This window comes from Nelumbo nucifera, chromosome 3, assembly GCF_055504915.1.
Source record: "Nelumbo nucifera cultivar China Antique chromosome 3, China Antique-T2T, whole genome shotgun sequence".
NCBI lineage: Eukaryota > Viridiplantae > Streptophyta > Magnoliopsida > Proteales > Nelumbonaceae > Nelumbo > Nelumbo nucifera.
The window spans coordinates 93,246,165-93,262,424 of NC_142651.1; the positions used below are offsets into that span (position 1 = coordinate 93,246,165).

Consider the following 16,260-nt stretch of genomic DNA (forward strand, 5'->3'; position numbering starts at 1 on the left):
AACCAGTATTGCCTCCCATCTGTGTGGCATGTAAGAACCTTCAACATATACTAAGAGATTCGCCGAAGGAATTGAATGTTGATTATTCAAATTAACAATATATTGATCTCCAGATTCTTATACAAATAAGATTCAGCTCTCTCTAGCTGCATTAGACAAATTCATTTTTTATTATGGAATTTAGCATTTCTCATGTCCCCAATGAGCTGAGATATAATTAGAAATTTAATAATGTGAATTGTGTTTCTTCTTCTTTTGATAGAGACTTCAACTTAGTTGTTGTTGATTCAGTGACAAAGTGACACAGTTGTTTGTCTTGAACTTCCTCTGGGTTAAGAATGGCAACAGGACAGGTTGGGGTTGAGTTTTACATGCCCCATCCTCGACCCTGAATTAGAATATCCCACCCATACCCTAAGGTTATGTTTGATTTGAAGGAAAACGTAGGAAAAGGTAGGAAAAACCTTTACAAATCTTGTATTGATTTCCCTATCTTTCCCTTCTTTTCCCTACCTTTTCCTTCAAACCAAACATAACACAAAGGGGCTAGAAATCCCAACCCCAACCCTGTCCCCCTGCCTCTTCTTAGTTATTCCCACTTATAAATCTATTTTTTTTATTATTCTACCTAGAGCTATGTTATATTATTTAATATAATATGTTTGGCTATATATATATAGGGTGAGTCGGGCTGTGACAGGGGTAGGTCAATAAACTGCCATCTCTACTCTAGGGTTAACCCCCTAATTGTGTTGTAAGTTAGACTGTCTTGGCATAGTGGCACATAAAGAAAGAGATGCTTCCATGATTCAAACTCTGAATTACAAAATGTGCAGAACTTGTTTGTTTCCTGCAAAAAAAGAAAAAAAAAATAGAGCTCCTCTTTGGTCTTTACTCCATTCCACGGTGCCTTTAACATGAAAAAATCTAGAATTTCAAAGGAATTTTGATTTTCCAAATGAGATTCTAATGTACCGTAGGTCTAGATGATAAATGCAGCTGATATGCAAAAAATAACCAGATTTTATAGTATGATGCCTTTATTGACTTCTCCAATAGTATAGCCTCTCAAAAAAAAGTATAAAAAATGTAACAATTTTTACAAACTACTATTGAGGTATTTCACACATTTGCTTTAAGCGGTACATGAACTGAAAAACGACATGTTTGGTAAAAAATCCAGAGGTGAAAAAGTAACTTTCAGGTAAAGTTATAAATTGGATAGCTTCTTTGAAGCAGCTTAGCAGTCAGCAGCACAGCTCAATCAATGCAGAAGCCTTCCTAAACAAGCCCATAATCACATAGACCAAAAAATACTCCTTGCCCATATTTTTGAATACCCAAATTACCCTTTTAGAAAATATTTGCTCTCATCTTGTTTTTTAGAGTTTTCCACCTTGAACATTAGAAATAGGGCTTTTTCCCTCGGCAAACCAGGTTTAAAGTGGAAAGGTTGCAAGGTGTTTTTCTTGGTCTTTAAATCAGAATAATCAGACCCACCATTCATACAGCAACTCATGGTTTTCAAAACTAGACCGGATTAGATGGTCGGACCGAAAAAATCAGGAACCGGTCACCCGTTTTTCCCTAAAATCACTTGTTTCCCAAAAACCATTGATTTTGGTCAGCAAACAGTTGAACCGGCCAGTTAACCATTCAAATGGCTTTGACCGTTTTTCAATTTTTTTACTTTTTTTTGTCAGAATGGGCCAACCGTTCTACCCGGTAACCGGATCCCTAACTAGTTCGGTCACTAGGTTGGTTTTAAAAACCATGCAACAACTTCCCCATTGGTCTTTGAAGGGTTAAGCGTGGATAGGATAGTGTCAAACACTTGGTCAGTATAACCAGATGACATGAATTCTCATTAGTGCTCCACAGAGCTCAGTCCACATGCACCCCACAGTCCATCACAGCCGTGTATTGGAAACATCTCCCCATAACAAGTATGGGAGATATTCCCAATGCACAATGAGATGATCATGTCAGGCACCTGTGGGGTGCCAGTCTGATTTCATCACATATGCACATCTCCTGCAATTTTTTGGAAGGTTGTTTTACATGTCATAATCCAAAAACTCAGGTTTTAAAATTTGAGGCCTTCCATGTTTCTCTAGTCCCTTGAGGCAACAACTTGAAATGGAAGCTTCAAGGAGGCAAAAACATGAGAAAGAAAGAGTTTAAATTTTTGCATAAAATATAAAAACAAACCTCCCTTCCATTATCCTTTACGATGGAACATACTTAGTGCGTTAAATTTTTTAATTACCAAACTTACCCTTCATAAAATAACTAACAAACTTACTTTTATTTATTTCACTTCAATAGTTTTGACAACAATGAAGAAACTGTAGTTGTTAGATAGTGTATATCCTTAACTCCAATTAGATTGATGTACATAAACATTTATCTATAAATGAATAAAGTACATTATTGTTTCATGTTTATATTGGTATGTTTTCTTTGAGTTACCCTTAAATTGGACACTTAAGAGACTCTTGTTAGTTTAGAATGTTTTCAACCATTGGATATACTTGGAGAGTTTATCCTGACAAGGCTGACACTGGTGTGCTGCTAAACAGTTGGAGCAGCTTGTCTCAGTTACTAGGGTTAGACCCTAAGCACAGCTAGTGGGTGTTTACAAGAAGCATTGAACCTGAACCAATTTCTAGTTATGTTCTGGACCTTGGAGATAGATGGGCAAAAACTAGAAAGTTGCATTTTACCCTATACTTGATTATGATATTACACTAGGTGTTGGATTAAGTTGCATTTGATATGCCAACTAGTGAGATCCATTGAGGGTCAAATACTTGGGCATGTTTGGGCAGTTTGGGAAATCACCTAAGTGAATGATCATAGTGATAGGGTTGGCCCATTTGTTAGACAAAGTGAATATCAGGGTTTACACTCTCTCTGATGGAAACCTAAATTGTCGGCAGTGGATATTAATTGTATTTGAAATCTGATTTGCAAAATATGTTTATATATTATTACTATTTTATGAAAAATGTTTGCAAAAGGTTTTAAATCCTGGGTTCCATCCGAGAAGAGAGTGTGACTTTACATCTTGCAGTCAGGGGAGAGGTCCTTCCTTGTGAGTAATGTTATGATGATTATGGGCTGAGAGGTTAAGTGTAAGAGACCATTATAGGGTTGATTACATAATAAGCTTTATTTTACATAAGTTCATTATCCTTGTATCTTCATAGGGTGGTTGAATCCAATGATCATTTAATTGTAAATGTTGGGCTCAAACTAAGCCCAAAGCCCAATCTGATTGGGTTAGAGGTTCATTACCCTGAGTAGTGAATTCGGCCTAACCTCTTTTAGGGGTAGGGTCAAACCCTTATGGACTTGTCTGAGACCTTTGTGGGGTCCCCCATGCCATACAATATTCAGGCCGAAAGTGGCCATGAAACACTTATGGACATGAGCTATTGGAGAAAATGGGCCTAAGGCTCATTACTAATATGATTAATTAAGCGATCAAATTGTCAAGTGACTTGGGTTGAAAATAGGCATAAATATAGGTATGGAGCACTTTTCCTCTTAAGAGGATAATGCTTATCAATTAACTATAGAGTCCTGATCCAAATTTGATTTGGATTATCTCTTAATTAGATTAAGAGAATGCTCTATATAAAGGAGAAAGAGGGGAGAGTCCAATTCAGATAATTCTCTCCACTCTCTTGTTCTCTCCTCTTTTCCTTTGCCTCCTAGGAACCCTAGCATGATCTAGCCATTACAAGAACTTATTTTTATCAGTTTTTCTACTTTATTTTTGCAAGAGAAAATTTAGGGAAATTAGGCTCACAAATCCCATTCGATCCAAGCAAATTGGATAGCAGTTTTGTTGAAATGGTGTTGTTGAATTGGTTTCTTTTGTACATTGCGTCATCTTTAGTTGGAGGCCAATTTTTGAAACTGATATTGGGTGTGAACTACTACTCTAGGTGCTTCAATTTGTGGTTTTTGTATCAGGTATGATCAGTTTTAACTTGGCTTTCAAATCTGGTCCGATTCAGTGCAAAATTGATCTAGAAATTTTAGATTTCAAAATCATCGGGAAATCGGTTCCTGAGTTGGATTAGAAAATTTTTGAAAATTGCCCAGCTATCAAGCATGGTTCGGCCATACATAATCTGATTTCTAACCCTTCCAATAGTAGCATCTACTAAAACTTATTGACCAAAGAACATAATTTCGATCGGAGAAATCTTATCAGATAATTGATACTTGTAGTAGCTTCAATGATGTCTGTGGTGGTCAGTTCGTTGGATACTGTGCAATCTCATTGGAGATTTAAGGATTTCTTTTAGTGTGGACCTATATCTTTTTTTTTTCTCCAGATGTCGAGATGTTTGACTAGATGGAAAGAGCTTCTTGGATTAAAGCTTCAAAACCATCATCCTGAACAAGAGTTTCAAAAAACAAATTTGTCATCCCCATCGAGATCATCTAATGTGAGGTCTCTAAAGAATTTCATACCATTTTCAAAACTCAAGCTTCATCTTCATAACCATATGGAATAAGGTTTGTGGGTCATAGAAGAAGTTATACAAGTATGAGGTTTTTCAGTAGAAATGAATGTCGAAGAGCAATCGTTGCTTGAAAATGAAAATAGATGCAACTGTATCTTTAGAGTCTGGATCTGCTCCTCACAGAATGTGCCTCACACTGACCTCAAAACCTATCATGACTGCACATTGGGAACATCTCCTATACTTGTATTTATTATTCATGGGGAGATGTGGCTATGAGGTCTATGTGAGGCAAGCTCTTTGAGGAGTAGATCCCAATTCATATCTTTAATCTATGTAGCTATGATTTTTATGGGAGAGGATGAGGGATAAGGGATCTAGCAATAAAAAAAATAATGAAAAATAAAAGAATGTTTTAGAAACTATTCATTTATCCAAGAGTTTTGTGTAGAAGATAACATTGCTCCGGACCATGCCATAAAACATTGTTTGGCATTGATGTCATTTTTTGAGAAAATGGCACCACATTAGAAAAAGTGGTGCTTAAGAAAATGACCTTTTATTTAGCATTGTTTTTCCAAGAAAAAGCACTGCTCTAGACCACGCCTTAGAAATTGGAAAAGTGTGGTCTGAAAAATGCCAAATTCAATGTTTTCTCAGAAAACAGCCTATTGCTGACAACGGTGCAATGATGTGACATCATCTTGGGCATTGGATAATATAGACCAATGTCAAAAAGGGCTATACAACACTAGTAACAAACAAAACTAGTGCCGTTTTCCAAGAAAACAACCTATGTGGTAGCATTGATGCCAAAAAAAGGAGTAATTTTCTGAGAAAACGGTGCAACAGACCCTCATGCGTACAACATCATTTTCTCATAAAACATCTCTGAAGCAACAACATTGATGCCAAACACCTACATCATCTAATGCTTGGTCTATAAACCATTTCCTATATAGAATCATGTTCCTCTTCAGCCTAGCCGTTAATTCATTTTGAGTCTATAAACTCTGATTGAGAGTCAATTTCGTTTCCCCTCACCTTTCCCTATCTTCTTGAAACCAGATTTTCAAAAACCCCACTTGAGTGAGATTTGTAAAACCATTAAGCCTATTCTAGCTTTCATTGTCCGAGAGTTTTTATTCTTTGTGAATAGAATGATGGCAAATCTCATCTCTCTCATTCATCGTATTCATCTTCCTCTTCAAACTGCTCTGCTAGATTGTTCTTCTTCAATTCTTTTTTCTTGCTCTCTCCATCTCTATTCATGAGGGTATTTTGGTAAAATTCTCACCTCAGTCAGCCCCATTTGGTGCATCTTTTCATGCAGGCTATTGGCTTTTTAGAAGCCTGACAGGCTGTGTTTTGGTCTTTTCCCATTTGGCTGAGAAAAGATCTAGCTGCCGAAAACCGCAACCCCAAAAAGACACGGGAAGCCCACTTTGGGCTATTTTCGGGAAGCTCCAAATGGAACTTTTCGCCTTTTTTTTAACTCATCTTCGTGCAAACAGACACGCCTTAACCAAATGGTCTTCAAGCTGTTAAGATCTTGATGCAAAAACTCACATCGTCTTTTGACTATCAGAGCTTCCAAAAGATCTTTCAAAAAAGACTTGCCAAACGACCACTAATTAAAGGTAGGTATTTGTTTCTTTTTTCCAACAATTAAGGGAGGTTCTTATGAAATCCCAAGGAAGATTTTATAGTTTACCCTAAATTTTTTTCAAAGATTAGGTAGTAAAGTGATAAACCCCATTGTTCAGGAGGGAATTTTGGAGTTTATCGTTAATAGGTGGACTTGTGAAGTTTGAAGTGTTATCATTGAGAATATGGATGTTTTTTGTCGTAGACAGTCATCTTGACTTTTTTTATGGAAACGTACGGACGGGCTCATTGCAGATTTTTGAATTTCACTGCAGACCTATAAACATTCAAAATGTAAAATACCCCCACTCTATGCACCAATACCCACCTATGAATTGATATCAATTCACACCTCTCCAACTGTGCTTTAGGCCTAAAAATTCTGACCCTGAGCTGAACTGTTTTTCTCTCCTTTTATTATTGGGCTACGCAGCAAATCCCAATCTCCACCCACCAAAGGAATCACTCCAATCCGCTTCAACATGATTTGTATCCATAATGGGTCCCAATCTTATGGTGAAATGTATGGACACAAATCATATTAGAACTGCTTTTTTATTGGAGAAAAATCCTACCACTAACACAATACCGGGGGATCTATTATCAACAAAATTCTCCCAAAACTATCCCAACAGGCCGTTGCAACTACACATTTGGAACATCTCTGACTGCAATGGCTGGTTGGGACATTGTGCGTTGGGACCATGTATTGATAGCTGATCTGGGGTCCCATCCCCTGTACCAAAAACCCTTGACTCTCCCGAGTCATTGTTGGGAGGAGATTCCCACCACGCCCCCCACACTAAGCCACCCAATTAATTGATCACTCTTCTTTGATTATTAATTTATCTTCAATTCTTGGTCTTTTTCAACTGGTAAGTAGGCATAAAGTTTTCCAAAGTTTTCATTATTAATTGTTAAATAATAATATTTCCTTACTTTTGATTATTTTTTGGTAGATTGATTTTTGTCAAATCAGCGGGTTCGAATGCGACTTCATCATTTATATCACGCGCCTTTCATTTTAACACAATTCTTTAAGAAGATGAACATGTTTTATTTGGCATGGTTGTTAGGCCCAAGGTCTAAAATATTATATTTGATTATATATTCTATTTGGTAGATTGGTTTTCACTTTTCAGTGTGTATTATTCTATTTGCATTTGCGTGAGTGCATGGAAGTCCATGTAAATACGTCGATTATAAATTCTGGTTTACTTCGCTATCAATTTTTGTTTTTATTGATATGCACCATTTCTGATTGAGAATGGACGTAAGAGGAAAGTTCAGTTTTGTTTGGGAATAAGGTGAAGTAAGATAACGTGTTTTCCATTTTATACGAAGGATGCAAAATTTGTATCAGATAAGAATGCAATTCATAGTTATAAAGACTTTGTTTGGGAAGAGTTTAAATACAAATATGTACAATGCAAAACCTTATATTCAGTGTTTCTAAACCTTGTATTTGTATTATACATATTTTTATTTGCCTTCTTCCTAAATTGAGCCAAATAAACAAGTATGAAATTGAAACAGGTGCAAAATTTGTATTTTATTCTGGTATGCATTTATTTACAAAGCGTACTATAAGAGATATATCGGGTACAATTCAGATAAGCATGCATCATGGGTATCAATCAGCTCCGTAGATGACAAAGGTGGTAATGGCCCATGGAGATTTGAAAGTCTAGGGGAATAGTTCTATCTATTAAAAGCAATATTTAAAAATGGATCTGGAAGTGGAACTGTTTTTCCTTTGGGTCGGAGGTCATTTAGGCTGCGTTTGGTTTGAAGGAAATGTAAGAAAACCTTTATAAATCTTGTATAGATTTTCCTCCCTTTCCCTTCATTTCCCTACCTTTTCCTTCAAACCAAATAAGCCATTAGTTCAACTACCCAAGTTTGACTTGGGCTTGGACCCAACCCGTATATGTCAATTTTCAATTAAGGCTAGGCTTAGGTTGGAAAGGTTAAGCTTGATCTCAGGCCCAATTTGCAATCAGGCCTTAGGTCCAATATTTAGGGTTTGGGACTGGGTTGACTATAAACCTAATCTACCCATCCACCTACATCCCTACAATAAAGAACAAGACCCATGGTATCAAATTGGGATATGCTTTTCACAGAGCACTTCTCACAACCACATCCCACCATGTATTGGGAACATCTCCCATGAATAATAACATACAAATATGGGAGATGTTTCCCATGTGTGGCTGGTATATGCTGTGAGGTTGGTGTGAGGAGCAGATCCATACTCCATGCTATCATGCATTTCATTAAATGGGTCAGGCTAAATCATTTCCTATACAAGTAATCAAAATATAATTTTTAAAACTCATTTAAATTCCATTTAGAAAATAAAGAATAATAATTAAAAATATTTTTATTATTTTAGGACTAAAAGCAATTGACAATTTGACATACAACTTTCTTATTTATAAGAAACTGAAATAGATGGAGAGAAGAGAGGAAGTGTATGTATAAATTTCTTTTAAAACCCCAAGAAAGTTAGCATTTGAAAAACTAAAAGTTCAATTGGATATAATATGTGAGTAAAATTATTCCTGAACCGACTATATATAACCCAAAAAATAATGCTTGAGTTGGACTTAGACTGACTTAATTCGACTGGGACCCAAAAAATTATGTTTCGTAATTCCATTCTATTTAAAATTATATCCACTATTAAATTATTAATGATTAAATCGATTTTTACTATTTCTATATCCATGAGCATGACATAAATGCAAATACTAAGATGAATGAGTGAAAAAACCTAAAAAAATTAATATCTGAATGCAAATGACATACAACTCTCTCTCTCTCTCATCTTATTATGTTATTCTCCACATTGTTTTGTATTCAAAGTAGGACTAATGATTGGCTTTTATAGTTGAGACGTCAAATTTCACATTTCACGTAGAAACAACAATACGTAGGTGGTTGAGATTAATTTACTTATCTTAATGGCCAAATTCTTTGGGTATGAATTGGTCAATGCATATAAATAATCTGATAGGAGATTCTGATGCATCATGGAGACTGATGCTAAGATTAATTAGAGCCTATGTATTTGCACTTTTCTCAAACAGAGCCTAATGTGTTTGGTTGCAATGCGAATAAAATTTGTACTGATGCAAAATCATGGCAGTGCAAATGTAAAAAATGTAAATTCTTGTTTAATTTTGTTTTGGATTTTATTTTATTCTGTTTTCTGTCTAAATTTACTTCATTTGTACTACAATCAAACAAAATAAGCTAAAATTTAAAATAAAAATAGGTCAGAATTTACACTCAAATCATTTGCACTGCCATGGTTTTGCATCAGCACAAATTTATTTGCATTGCAGCCAAACACAGCCTCAAATACAAAAATGTTCACGTAATTTACCATTGTTTTTCTCTTTTCTTATCTTTGCTTCATAACAAACACCATGTAGAAAATGGAACGCATGCCATTAGCAGAGGAAAAGAAAAAAAAAAAAAAAAAAAAACAAAGATGCTTAGGGTCAAAACTGTCATTTTTCATTATCATCTGATAAAAAGTTGATTAAGTAAATCGATTGCAACTATAGGGAATGATTTAGTAAAATACAAATTATAAGGTAGGTTTTAATAAATTCATAAAATTATAGGGGTATTTTAATAAAAAACACTTTATAGAACAATATAGTGCCATTATAAGCGGACAAAAGCTTTTCACCTTGTTTTTTTTGTCCACTTTATTAGTGAGACAGGTCACTTGAGTGTAAATTGCGCATTTGTGTCTTAACTATTCAAATCTTACGTAGGGGTGCAACTTGAGTAAGTTGGATTGAGCATTTGTGTAAATTGCGCAGTAAGGGTGTAAAGCATATTCACAAACAAATGCATGCAAACTGGATTAAGTGCAATTTATGTATTTTTTGTGGGCAGAAATCCAAGTGCAAATTTTGCATCTTATCTGGATTTGCACTGCAAACATGCATTTTGTCGTGCAGGCAAGAGATTCGTTGGGTGAGGAAGAAAGAAAACACTGCATTTGATGGGGTATCATGGACGGTGGACCTCAAAGGTCAGAAGCCCAAGCAAGAACCAACACCAATATTTCTATTTCCACGGAGTAGTTGTTCTCTGCTTATTTATGGTGGGAAGTGTTTCTTTAATTATTTTTTAATATAGAAAGGAATCTATGAGGATATCCACATCAGATGGTAACAAATCCTTCGATGAAAATGGAGTCAAAACAGAACTTTATATATATTTGTTTATTACTAAAATGGAGTCAGTCACTAACAAAAAATTCATTTTAGTAGCCAAAACTTGTATACAGATAATGAGGAAAGTAGACATCCAGCCACATTTACCTCCAGATGTTTTTGTTTCATCTCTTTCTGTCACAATTAAACAATCAAGAAGATGAATAAAATCCTCTGGCCTGAAAGCAGTATTTCTCTTCCCAGTGACAAACTGGCAATTCCCAAGGCAATAACTCCAAAACTGTAAGCATCTACCTTGTTTGTCAAGTAACCCTTCATTGCATACTCTGGGGCCATATATCCACCGAAGATTCAGGATTATCACATTATATTTTCCCCAAGACTGTGTTTGGTTTGAAGGAAAAAATAGAGAAAGGAAGGGAAATGTAAGAAAATCTTTACAAGCCTTGTATAAATTTTCCTATGTTTCCCTTCCTTTCCCTATTTTTTCTTTCAAACCAAACATAACTTAAATGAGATTAGAGTCAACCCTGAAACTATAGGGTAATATTTCTTATACTGCAAAAGTTGATCTCATGAAATTCTATTTAGGCCAGGTCCATATATACCCAGACACAGACCCTCTTATCAGCATCAGTATCAGGGTCATGTTGGGTTAAGGCCCAGTCACCCAGACATGACATAGGTAGTTACAGAACCTAATGATAAGAAACAATCGGGTATTGTTTAAATTGACAAAATGCTTTTGGATCACACTAAAATATAAATTTCATTGCATGACAGTTGATTATAAAAGGAAAAAAAAAGTGATCCAAATATGGACCCAATCCCTAATGGATCTATGGATCCAAGTTAGAGTTGGGATCTGCTGCACTTTTTTTTTTTCCTGCACTAACTGGACCAAGCAATCACTAAGACAGGTGTCCTTACCCACACATGAACATTCCATTGCACACATGTAATGAAACACCTGTCAACCTGTCACGCATTGATTAGTGCAGTAAGTGCAGAGAATCCCAACAGTCCAAGTTGAACATAATAATGTGATTTTAACCCCAAATTTTAACATAGTAATTCTTGGGTCTAAACTTTCTGGATCCAGAACGCACTAATCCACGATGGGTATGTTGGTTATATAGGTAATTGGACACACATCGCCACCTCTACTAAATATTTTCCTAGGGAAAGAGTCAAATGTAACATGAATTAGAAACTGAACTGCTCTAGTTTCTGCAACTGGTAGAATCCATTACTATTCAGTGGAAGTCAGGAATTTCAAGTTGTGGATTTTCCCACTTCCCTATTGTTTTGCTAAGATATAAAAAATGCTCACAACCACCAATAATGACTTTTAACAGAGTAGAGCAGATTAACTCCCACTTCCCTATTCTCCTCTTCATAAAGCTTGGCCAAGCCAAAATCAGATATCTTGGGGTTAAGGTCTTTGTCAAGAAGTACATTAGTAGCTTTGATATCCCTGTGAACAATCTTCAATCTTGATTCTTCATGGAGATGAGCCAAACCTCTTGCTATCCCAATACAGATCTTCTGCCTAGTTGTCCAATTTCAGTTGGTATTTTTCTGGACCTTCACATCATCAAATTAACACAAATCACAAAGTAATATGTTAGTTTTGAGATATACTGGTCCACAAGAAACGATGATGAAAAGAAGAGAGAAAAGGAAAAGAAGTCAGTGAAACAAAATATCATTCATCTTACCAAACAAGGCATGAGTAGGGCTATTATTTTCCATGAATTCATATACTAGCAGAATTTGATTTCCTTCAATACAGCATCCATAACATTTTACAAGATGTGGATATTGCAGAGCAGAAATCATGCCCATCAAATTGACAAATTCCCGATTTCATTGCTTTGATTTGGAAGAAAGATGCTCAACTGCTATTATGATTCCATCTGATAAATGACCCTGCAATTGAGTAACAACAGTTTCTTCTATTTGGCATTTACATGAAAGAGATGCATGCAATTTGATGAACATGAAAGAATGATCAATCAATATGGTAAGATGATAGAATACCTTGTACACAGGCTCAAAACCACCTTCTCCTATCTTGTTTGTGGCAGCTTTTATTTGCTTCAATGTAAGGAGCCAATTTGCAGGATCTCTTGAATCTGTCAAAGAAGCAAAGCTGAATAAGTGTGGATTAGAAGACAATAAATTTCTGTAACTATTAACTTGCATTCTATGCTTCAGTTTTCACTAGGGGTCCACATTCACAAGCAACAAACTCATGTCAGTAAGGACATTAATGATAAGCAGAATATAGACCATAAATTATGAACATATAAAACTTTTTCCTATTTATTTAAACTTTTCTGAAGATTAAAATGTTCATAATATGTATAATTTCCTCAAGTCACTATTTTATGTTAAAGTTCATTACTTTGTAAACCAGTTATTATTTGTTTATGATGTTAAGCAACGGATAAATCTTTTTTCTTTTTTCTATTTTATCCCCTCCCTCCTTCATGAAATGATTAATTTCATTCTTTCTGAAAGGATTTGTACATGGTTTCTCCCACCTTGGTCCATTGTGCTTTTGTGTCTTTGACAGCCTCTCTACCAAATGGTACCTAGAACCGTGAGGACAAGGGCCACTACTGAAACCATGATTCCAGCTATGACACCTGCTGATTTCTTCTTTCTACCTTCTGAAGGAGGTGTGCCTCCAGGCGAGGTGTCCCTTAAACTCCTCAAGGCGTATGCCAGAGGCGTTGACACCTCCAAGGCATATGCCTTAGGTGCAAGAGGCGTACACCTCATACGTTTTTTTGATGAGGCATGTTAGAGGTGTACGCCTCATGTGCCTCACACACACCTCATATAAAAAGATAGAAAAAAAAAAGAAGATAGAAAAAAGATAAAAAAAAAAAGTAAAAGAAAGGGAAAGAAAAAGAAAGAGAAGAAAAGGGAGAAAAAAAAAGAAAAGGGAAGGGAAGGGAATGACAGATTTTTATTAAAAGATATTTAGTAAGACCCCCTATGACAAAAGAACAACCTACGCAAACCACTTAAAGAACACAGAAATTTAACATGATTCAGTACTAAGACCAACTCCACGAAAGGTAATCCCCAATTCTGTCATGAGGGGAGACTACCATGGTTTCACTCTTTTAAAGATAAAATAAGTACAAGAAGGGAAAGAAATCTCATGACAATATTTTCACAATACAAGGAATATTCAACTTCCAAGAATAACAAGATTGCTCCATAAATGAGCAGGAATATTGGTAATTAGGTCAGTTGTTCAACACTCCCCCTCGAGTTGGGGCTAAAATTATCTATGGAGCCCAACTTGGATAAAATTTGTTGGAAATGTCCCTTGTCAATAACTTTAGTAAAGATATCTGCAAGTTGCTCTCTACTTCAGACACAAGGAGTCCAATGATTTTGGCTTGAATTTTCTCTCAAATGAAATGACAATTGACCTCAATGTGTTTAGTTCTTTCATGGAAAACTAGATTGGTGGCTATGTGTATAGCTATTTGATTGTCACAAAACATCTTTATAGGCTTCTCAGATGCAATCCCTAAATCGTTAAGCAGAGATTGCAACCAAATTAATTCACTAGCTGTTGAGACCATGGCTCTATATTCAGCTTCTGCACTTGAGTGAGATACAACATTTTGTTTTTTGCTTTTCCATGTAATAAGATTTCCCCCAGTAAGTGTATAATATCCCAAGGTGGAATTCCTTTCCATTTGATTGCCAACCCAATCTACATTTGAGTATCCTTGAATTTCTGCATGTCCATCATTTCTCATCTAAATTCCTCTTCATGGTGATCCTTTGAGATATCGTAAAATTTGATCTACAGCTTCCATGAATCCCTCTTTAAGATCATGCATAAAATGGTTAATAAAGCTGACAGCATAGGCAATGTCCAGTCTAGTAATAGTTAGATAGATCAATCGTCCAACAAGTCTCTAGAATCTCGCCTTATCAGTCAAAGTTTTATTATTAAAGTTGCATTTTCCCTTGTAATCTATAGGAGCTCCAATTGGCTTTTCTCCTAATTTTCCTGTTTCTTTTAACAATTTGATGGCATATTTCCTTTGGGAAAGAAACAAGACTTTACTTGAATGAGCCATTTCAATGCCTAAGAAATACTTTAGTTTTCCCAAGTCTTTGATATATATCAAACATTTTCTTAAGATGTTCCTTAAGTTTAGAGATACCAAGAATATTGCCACCTACAATGACTATGTCATCCACATATATTAGAACAATAATAGACTTTGAACCACTCCCTTTAGTGAACATAGATGAATCAGTTGCACTTCTTGTAAAATCAAGTCATAAGTGTTGAACTAAGTTTGGCATACCAGGCTTGAGGAGACTGCTTGAGACCATATATTGATTTTATCAATTTGCACACCAAGTCATTATGAGACTATTGTGGGTGCCCAGGAGGGAGATCCATATGTGATTTCTGTTGAGGGATTGAAGTTTTTCATCCATGTGTGATTTCTGTTGAGGGATTGAAGTTCTTCATCCATGGCCTTCCTCCATATTGGATGGTTCTTAGCTTCACCAAAGCTAGATGGTTCAACATGTTATTCGATGGAAATTAGAAAGGCCAAGTGAGAACAAAATATATTATCATAGAAAACATAGTCTTGAATTGGGAAGGAAGTTGCATGATAGGTGTAAAAATCTTGAAGTCTAGCGGAAGGTTGATGAACAAGCGAAGACCTTCGAGGAAGATTTTGGTCATTGAATGGTGTATATGATTGTATTGTAGGATCAAGTTTAGGTTCAACCATAGGTTCCATAAGATCAACACTATCTTCTTAAGTAGAGATTGGAGGACCTTCTTCATGAACATCTCTGTGCTCACTTATTTGGTTTGTAATGCCATTCACATGTACATCTTCACTAAAAAGGAGAAAAGGAGTAAACTAACCATAATTCTCCCCTTGAGTGACCCAAAGATTTTTGAAAATATGACTCATTCTCAACAAATGTGACATTTTGAGAGATATATAATTTCTTAGTTTTGGGATCATGCATTTATACCCATTTTTTTGTAGAAGAATATCTAACAAAGACAAATTTAGAAGCATGATTATCAAGTTTTCCAACATTTGTAGGTGAATAAAACAAATGCACCCAAAAACCCGAAGGTGAGAGATATCAATTTTGTGTCCTTTGATAACTTCTAAAGGAGATTTATCATTCAAAACTCTACTAGGCAACCTATTGATCAAACAACAACTAGTTAAAACTGCATTTGACCATAAATATTTTGGAAGATTCATTTGAAACATAACTGACCTAGTGTCCTCAAGAAGATGCCTATTTTTTCGCTTAGAAACTCCATTTTGTTGAGGAGTTCCTACACAAGAGGTTTCATGAATGATCCCTTCACTTTTGAGGTATGATGTAAAAGGTTTGTTATCATACTCAGTACCATTATCAATTCTAAAAAATTTAATCCGAGCATTAAATTGAGTAAGAACCATTTGGAAAAATATTTGAAAATGCTCAACACTTCACTTTTAGATTTCAGCAAATAAATCCAGGTGGTTCGAGACTTATCATTAATGAAAGTAATAAAATATCTAAAACCTTCCTAAGAATCAATAGGTGATGGCCCCCACAAATCAAAATGTACTAATTCAAATGGTTTTTCACAAAGATGCAAGCCACGTGCAAAAGGAAGTCTATGCTATTTAGACAAATGACAAACTTCACAACTATTAGAATCCAAAAAAAGAGTGGGATGCAAGAGATGTAGCACTTTATCTGATGGGTGTCCCGATCTTTTGTGCCATACCCGAGAGACATCTTCTTGAGTATTATTAGCCTTAAGAGCTAATTTATGATGATCAAAACAATATAGACCATGAATGAGATGTCCTTCACCAATCATCTTCCCCGTGGCTAGGTTAGAAAAA

General features: G+C 35.5%; 1 long non-coding RNA gene across 1 annotated transcript; it reads right to left on the reverse strand.

Moving 5' to 3' along the window:
- Window positions 1-11,627: 11,627 nt before the first annotated feature.
- Window positions 11,628-12,555, reverse strand: LOC148801730 (uncharacterized). The gene is made up of 3 exons (XR_016083793.1): window positions 12,377-12,555; window positions 12,055-12,265; window positions 11,628-11,920 (listed from the first exon to the last, which is right to left on the reverse strand). It is a non-coding gene; the product is annotated as an uncharacterized LOC148801730 (long non-coding RNA).
- Between the last annotated feature and the right edge of the window lie 3,705 nt (window positions 12,556-16,260).